An 8,197-nucleotide genomic window follows, 5' to 3' on the forward strand; every position below is an offset into this window, starting at 1 on the left:
TAGGGAGCGAATTCTCAAGGTGACTAGGAATCTCAAGTGAAGCTGCTTTTGTCAAAATACCTAGTTTGCATATATGCACTTAGATAAGAATAATTCTAGGGTAGGCAACCCTAGTAAACATGACTTGTACCTCTTTTGATAGGTGTTTGGGTATCAGTCTTCGTTTGTTGGGTTGAGCTAACTAGTTTATTTGGAGGAATGTCAATTAATTAAGAAATATTAAAGTATTTCATTATGCAAATCCATCATGTTTACGTTCTACTATTGACCATGAACGAAACCCTTCATTTTAAATGCATGTGTAAATTATGTTTATCCTCTCCCTTCATGCCCCGTAGACGACTGATAGCAGGTACTAAAGGACAATGACATCACTCTTAAGTAGTCTTTTGGAACTGATATGATTTTTTTGAGAAGCCTGACGCCCGGCAACATACCTAGAGATGACTTATCTTTTCCTTGTGAATATTTCATCTGTCCGTCAGGTATATGTGGATGCAGTTATGATTAGTGATCAACTTTTCTTTACTTTCCACTATAAAATCATATATGCATTCTCTCTGTTTTCCACTGGTTCCATATTTTATATATCGAAATGCAGGTTTTCAATTATCCCAAAAAAATCTCTCGTATTTTTTTTCAACTTTAATCAAATAATATTTTGATCTCCCTAAAGCAAACTAAGTTCTAACTCCAACAAACCAGGTTCTTACAATTCATGTCTGTCATGCGTCACAATTGTGATCCATATCTCACAACTGTGATCCAAGCTGTTGCGAGCTAACAAAAGAGGTCTGGTAAAATTTTGGCACCAGTTAGGAAGAGGCTGGACGAGTGGAATGAGGGAAAGCGGCTCAATTGACAAAAAAGAAGAGTAGCCCCCGTAAAGTAACTATGAATTCCCGAGCAATTCTCAACCAACATATGCGATTCATTCCCGTATTATAGTACAAATAATACTTCTTAATCAAGCAGTTAGGAAGTCCTAGACTTTAAGCCAGCCGTCCATGCCTGTTGAATGTTCCTTGCTTCTTGTGTCGTGCGCGAGCTGTGCCTGCTTTTAGAGAAGAGGACATGCTTGAAGTGGAACTGGGACTAGATCCCCAAGTCCAAAGAACTAGTATTCCGGAATGAAAAGTACACTTTCTCGTTCCGGAAAGACCAGATGCAGAATAGCGGATATTGATTAAAAAACTCTTCAATCGCCATCGAACTCGCGGTCGTAATCCATGTAACACGACTATGATCCATACTGCTTGCTCCAAAACATGCTCCAAAGTTGTTGGTCACGGTTATGAACTATATCTAACATTTGTAATACTTCTTAAGACATCTACAATATCCAGTGATCCATCTCAAGTTCCCGAAATGCCTCTCTAAGTTGCAAAGAGTGTCCTCCAACTCTAAAATTGGTACCTAAAACCACAATAACGCCCAAAGCATAGCCAATTCCATAAAAGACAGAAAAATAGATAAAATTAACTAAAACTAAGTCCTAAATGCCAATACGTACAAATAAAACTAAATGAAATGCAATACAAAAGTAGTATGAGATGCAACACATCGGTGGGGATCATTAGGGCCGACTTAAGGCCTAAGCAGCCTAAGTAAGGACTTTAGGCCCCCCAAAAACAAAGTCTCAAAATTTTGTTTAGTACTAAAATACCTCAAAAAAAATTATTATAAAATTATATTTGAAAATAAATTTTAATTAAAATATTATAAGTAATTGTTAATTTTTTTATTGGTACCGTAAGTAACAATTAATGAGCAACGACTCTTCATCAATGTCATAGTTTTATTTAGAAAAAAGAAATATAATAATTCATAGCTAAAAAAACTCAAAAAAATTTCTTTTATTTTTATTCTCTTTATTATCTTCCTATTCAATTCTAATTCTGTCTTCTTTTCTCATTGTCTCTCATATTTTTCTGTCTTCTCACGTGTTTCTTTAGTTTACTTGATTATTGTTTCACTTTTACACATTAGCCAATAGTTCCTCAATATCTATTTGTTTATTCTCATCTCTTATGTGCATGTGTCTCTATTTGGAGGGTAGAGGGAACAGTTGACATTTCTTCTTTTTGAGTGTGTCAATATCACGTAAAAGCTAAAAATAGAACTCAGTGTATTCATATTTACTCAAATTTTCTTTTGTTGATAATTATTACATACTTACATGTTCCTTTATCAAATTATAATTGGTTTTTCTATTGAAAAGTGTTAATTTAATAATCTAAAATCTTATACATACAGTAATAGTCTCATTATTGTATTGGCAAATGATAAGTTTTATATATACTATTAAGCTTCTATCCCAAATCACGATGAATTGCGAGATTTATCTCAAAATAAGTTTATTTTTTATTGTTTTATTAATGAATAATGATTAATCTCAAAATAATCTATGCAGGTTTAACAAAAAGGTTGAAATTTGGAAATTAAGTTTAAGCACTTACCAAAGAAGAGAAAGAGACTTGAGACTTCAAGATACTAGGATCAAGTTCATTTTCTTGACAACTAGAATAAGGTTTTATTGTTTTAGTTCATTCTTATTTTATATACTCATCTTTGTAGTGTTTTATATATTATAATTTTTTATTCCATACAAAAATATATATAATAAGTATGTCAACTAGAAAATATGAATCAGACTATTCAAAACTTCAGAAAAAGAGTCGAGGCTTTAATTGCATCACAAAAAGGAGCTATGGATAAATTTATAAAAATAGATGAGAAAAATGAATTAGAAAATACAGATGGGAGCTCCTTTGAATGAACAAGATAACAATTTAGATATAGGTGAAAACAACAATAGAGAAGTAGTTAGTGGTGAGGATAATTATAATTTTGATTCTCAAACTCATGACAACGAGGAGGAGATTGGGAGACTAGATGATTCTACTTTTGAAAATATATATGATTGTTCGCTCTTTGACAAATGCGAAATCTATCAGCAAGTGTACTGAGTCACAAGTAATATAAAACGGTAAGAACCGAGTATCGAATCATAGAAAGTTTGTTTCATTCGGAAAAACGTTCATTCAATAAGTAGACATTTGTATAAAATCATGAAATTGAAATAAACACAGGATATAGTTGCAATTCTAAAGATAACTATAAAACTAACTATGTAAATGCGAGAGATAAATAGATGATTAAAACGTTGGGTCCTTCTACTGAGTAACTTGATGCAATTAAAGGTTTTTCTCTATTTAAGGTTGTTTCTGTGTTCTATGTTGAGGGTAAATACACCAAACACCGATTTCTCGCATGAATGGACTAATTTTATTTAAACCTCGTTCTAGGATGTCTCATCGAACTTAGCCTAAACGAATTGCATTATGATTACAGCATATTAAAAACTAAATCCCTGCACTCTGTGTCCAGACATACAGTTATCTAGCCCTGCTCTATCCAATTCTAAGGATTCAAAACATTTTCCAATGCTAAAAATCCTAACTTTAAACACACATGGGTGATCAGTTCACAAGCATGCAATAATTAAATGCAAATAGAAGCAATGAACACATCAAAACAACATTAAATAGATAGTAAAGAGTTTTTACATCAAGGCTCAGCAGAAATTCCCAACAAAAGCTTTAGCCTTTCATGGCAAGTTATCACCTTTCAATTACAATAGGAGGTATTGGAAGCAAAATTCATATTACACAGTGGTGGGGATGTCTCCTCCACCTCTAGGAATCTAGAAATCACTTTAAAACCTAGAATCCTCTTAAAAGCTGAGGTTTTTGGTGCTCCCTTGCCCTGCTGCATCTCTCACGTATATTTCTATTCTTCCAAAAGCTAAAGACTCCTCCTTTTTACGCCAACTTCAACTTTTAAGGGTTTTCTGTCCTCGAAGGCTCGTTTAGCGTCATTTTCGCTCTAAGTGTGAGTTAGTGATTTTTGGTTGAGCAAGTCAGGCGCACTGGGTACCAGAAGAGACAAATGACTCGCTGGGTGAACTGATGGCGCGCTGAGCGCATGCATGCATGACAGATTCTCTTCCAAATTCTCCACACTCGCTAAGCGAGCTGATATCTCGCTTAGCGGATGTTGTTCGCTAAGCGCATATGTCTCGCTTAGCAAGACACCAGCTGCTGCAACCTTCTTATCCTTCATCTTTTCACTTGAAACTAAAGTTGAAATTGTGACACCCTCTACCCCAACATATATATAAATAAATAAAATATATTGGTAAAAAAAATCACATGGGTAAAAGGTTCACATTCACTTCAATTACCAAATAAAACTCATTAAAAACATATTTGACTCAAAATAAGGTCGTCAAAATTTACAAAAATATTTTGTTAAATCTGTGAGGTGAAATAAAATAAACTAACATCATAAAATTAACATAAAAACTTATATCCCAATGTCACATCTTATCAGAGTGTTGTGTCCCGACGTCCTTCAACACAATATTCCTTAAAGCAGTTCACCTAGTCATCTGCTCCCCCGAACACAAAGTTCAAGATCATCACAGGATCCAAACACAAACAACAAACTGGGAGTGAGTTATCACATTCCTAACTAATAGAGAACAAGACAACTAGATGTACATATCATATAAACCAAATAAAACTTACTTACACGTAATTCACGTAATTCCACCACTTTGTCATTCAAAGTTCACTTTTCATCCATCAATCACACTTTTCAATCATCAATCACATTACACAAGAATCACACACTCTGATCAAGACATAATAACACATCAATTTCATAATAAACAATTAGCAAGCGCATGAGACAATTATGCTAAGACTCAAGCCTACATGCAATGTGGTACCATGTCAGTGAAAAACCACCTTGGGGCGCTTAGGAGTACATAACAAGACATAACACAATGGGTTTGCCAGGTCACTCTCACTAAGTAAGATCATAGGGAGACCAGTCAGGGTCACGATGTTTTGCGAGAATACTCCAACCATATGGGATCAGCATAGGCTTAAAGAAGCACTCAAACCCGGTGACCCCCAAGGCCTACACTCCGAAGAGTCCGTCAGGGCCTCTCCCTCCTGATTCAGGTCCAACCCCTAAAATCATTTTAGCACACAGACACTGCTCGTGAATTATACAACACCCATGACCTCACACTCGTGTGTTAAACACGTACAACATATTGCGCTACAATTTAACACTGGTTCCTAAATAGGAAACCTACACTTTCTCTTTAACACTGCGCATTTACACTTTTCTCAAAATAATACTGGTCGGGTTATTGTACAATTCACAGCTTACAACACAAATAATGTCACATCAAGAGTTAATCACACACTTATTTACAACCAAAACTCATTCACAATTTCACATCTCATAATGTCACAATCCATCATCACATGTTTTCACGTATCTCACAATTCAACACATGTTCTACTTTACACTTTTACTCAATTTCAATAACAATATTATAATCTCAAGGTAACATATTATTCCATAATTCATCACATATTTCATTTATAAACACTGCTAATGAATTATACAATACCACGACCTCACACTCATGTTTCAAACATGTGTTAACACAATTGTGCTACAATTTAACACTGGTTCCTAACTAGGAACGTACACTTTCTCTTTAACACTGCGCATAAACACTGGTCGGGTTATTGTATAATTCATAGCTCACAATATAATTAATGTAACATCAAGTGTTAACACATCCACTTATTCACAATCGAATACCATGTCTACACTTTAACATCTCATAACATCACATCAATCATCTCATAACATTCCCAATGATATTCATAAGGTACAACATACACATGTTCATGAAATTTAACCATAATATTCTCAAACTCCAACACTTAATAATTTTTGGAATCATACTATAACACTCTACAATATTATTTACATGAATTATTAATATAAATAGCTACCTCTATATCTATAAACTAGCATACATCATATTGAATCACAAATTTCAAAGTAAGCTTTCAATGCACAAGAAAAAGAGAAAATACAAAATCAATATATCTCTCTAAATTTCTCATTACTTTATTTCATCAATTCATATTAATTAGAAAAAGTATTCGATTTATAGGGTTCACGCTCAACACAATAGCATATCAATTTCACAAAAATTGGTCTGTCAAACATATATAATTCACTGTAATAATTATAAGGATAAAATGAAAATTGCAAAAATACCCCAAAATTCAATCCAATTGATATCTCTAAAGATCCCTACACATGTTCTCACTAATTCTCAATTGTAAATAACTCATCCCTTACCTCTAAGCGGACTCACGTATCTTCTGACAACGATAGTGGCATCTCTAGCGGTTCCCTGAGATTCCTCCAGTTTTTCCTCCGACTGCTCCAATAGAATTCTCGAACGTCAGTGAGACGGAGAAGAAATTGAAGCCTCCACTTGTACTGTCTTCATGCGATTCCTTTTTCTCCCTCCATGAATATTATCTCGCAAATACCAACGGTGAAAGTGTGATCAGTTGAATTTCGAACAACATATCCAAATTTCATGAAAATCTAACGGTTAACGAAACCGGGATCATAGTTTTACCGAGACAGTTTTGGGTTTCTGCGGGAAAATAAAAGGCTACAATGCGAAGGGTTTTCCTCTAAGCTCAGACATGATTTTGCAATTCCCAACTGTGAAAATTCTCGAAATTGGGTTCCGAACGTGGTACTCAAATTTCGCGACGATCCAACGGTGAATGAGTCCGGGATCATCATTTTTCTGAGATAGGTTTTGTGGGCTGCGGGAAAAAGAAAGGGTTTTGGAGAGAAGAAGAGAGAAAATGAAAATGAGGGAAAGAAAAGGCATCGTCAGTCTAAAACTGACCTAACATCGCTATTTATACCTAGGATACACACAACTTATTATTACTCTATTTATTTATTTTTAATATTTTATAAAAAGAAACTCTATTTTATTCCCTATCAAATGAATAAATCAAATATCTTTTTTTTTCTTCAAACCATTATTTTGCATTATTTATTTCTTTAGAAAAACATGATCATTTTTTTAAGCTTTATATATTTATAAATAACAATTCTTTTTAAATTAGTTTATGAAAAATGGGTTGTTACAGAAATCACATTAATTCACAATGAAGGGAATATCTATTGCATAAAAATTAAACTAAACATAAAAATATGTACAAACCCTACAAAAAGAACTATAAATTGGGGGGAAAGACATAAATTTCATAATGTTTTTCAATACAAAAGTTAGTCCTAAATGACGACTAACAATGATCCAAGCCAATGGAAGAATATTGATACGACTTTGAGAGATTTATTAGTAGAAAAGGGTCCTATTAAAGTTACTGATATGGATTTCCCAAAGGATAAATATTCTAGGCACTTTTCTTCATCAAATTACATTCAAAAATTGCCTAATGGAGAGAAACATGAAAGAAAATGACTAATTTATTCTAGAGATTTGGATTGAGTCTTTTGTTTTTGTTGTAAATTATAAAATGTTGTTTCTTGTACAAGTAAACTAGCTAACGAAGGTAGTAAAGATTGGACAAATCTTAGTGCTAAGTTGAAGAGTCATGAAATAACGAATGAGCATATTACTAACATGAATGCATGGATTGATTTGGAAATGAGATTGGTAAAAAATAAAATAATAGACAAACATGTTCAAGAACAAATAAATAGAGATAGAGAACATTGAAGAAATGTGTTGTTAAGAATTATTGTAGTTGTTAAAACCCTTGGTAAAAATAACTTAGCCTTCCGTGGAAAAAATGAAATGATCTACCAAGAAGCTAATGGAAATTTTTTAAGTCTAATTGAAATGATTGTAGAATTTGATCCAATCATGCAAGAACATATTCATAAAATTAAAGACGATGAAATTCGCAATCATTACCTTGGGCATAATATAAAAAATGAGTTGATAAATCTGTTAGCAGGCGAAATCAAAACAACAATTATAAAAAAATTAAGGATGCGAAATATTATGCAATCATACTTGACTGTACTCCAGATATAAGTCATCAAGAGTCAATGTCTTTTGTATTAAGGTGTGTGGATATTTCATCAACTCCAATACAAGTTAATGAGTATTTTTTAGAATTTTTAAAAATAGATGATACAAGTGGAAAAGGTCTTTTTGATGCTATTATAGATGAATTAAAAATTGTTGTACTTGATATTAATGACCTTAGGGGACAAGGATATGATAATGGATCTAATATGAAAGGAAAACATC

The sequence above is a fragment of the Glycine max genome, chromosome 18, assembly GCF_000004515.6.
Source record: "Glycine max cultivar Williams 82 chromosome 18, Glycine_max_v4.0, whole genome shotgun sequence".
Taxonomy (NCBI): Eukaryota; Viridiplantae; Streptophyta; class Magnoliopsida; order Fabales; family Fabaceae; genus Glycine; species Glycine max.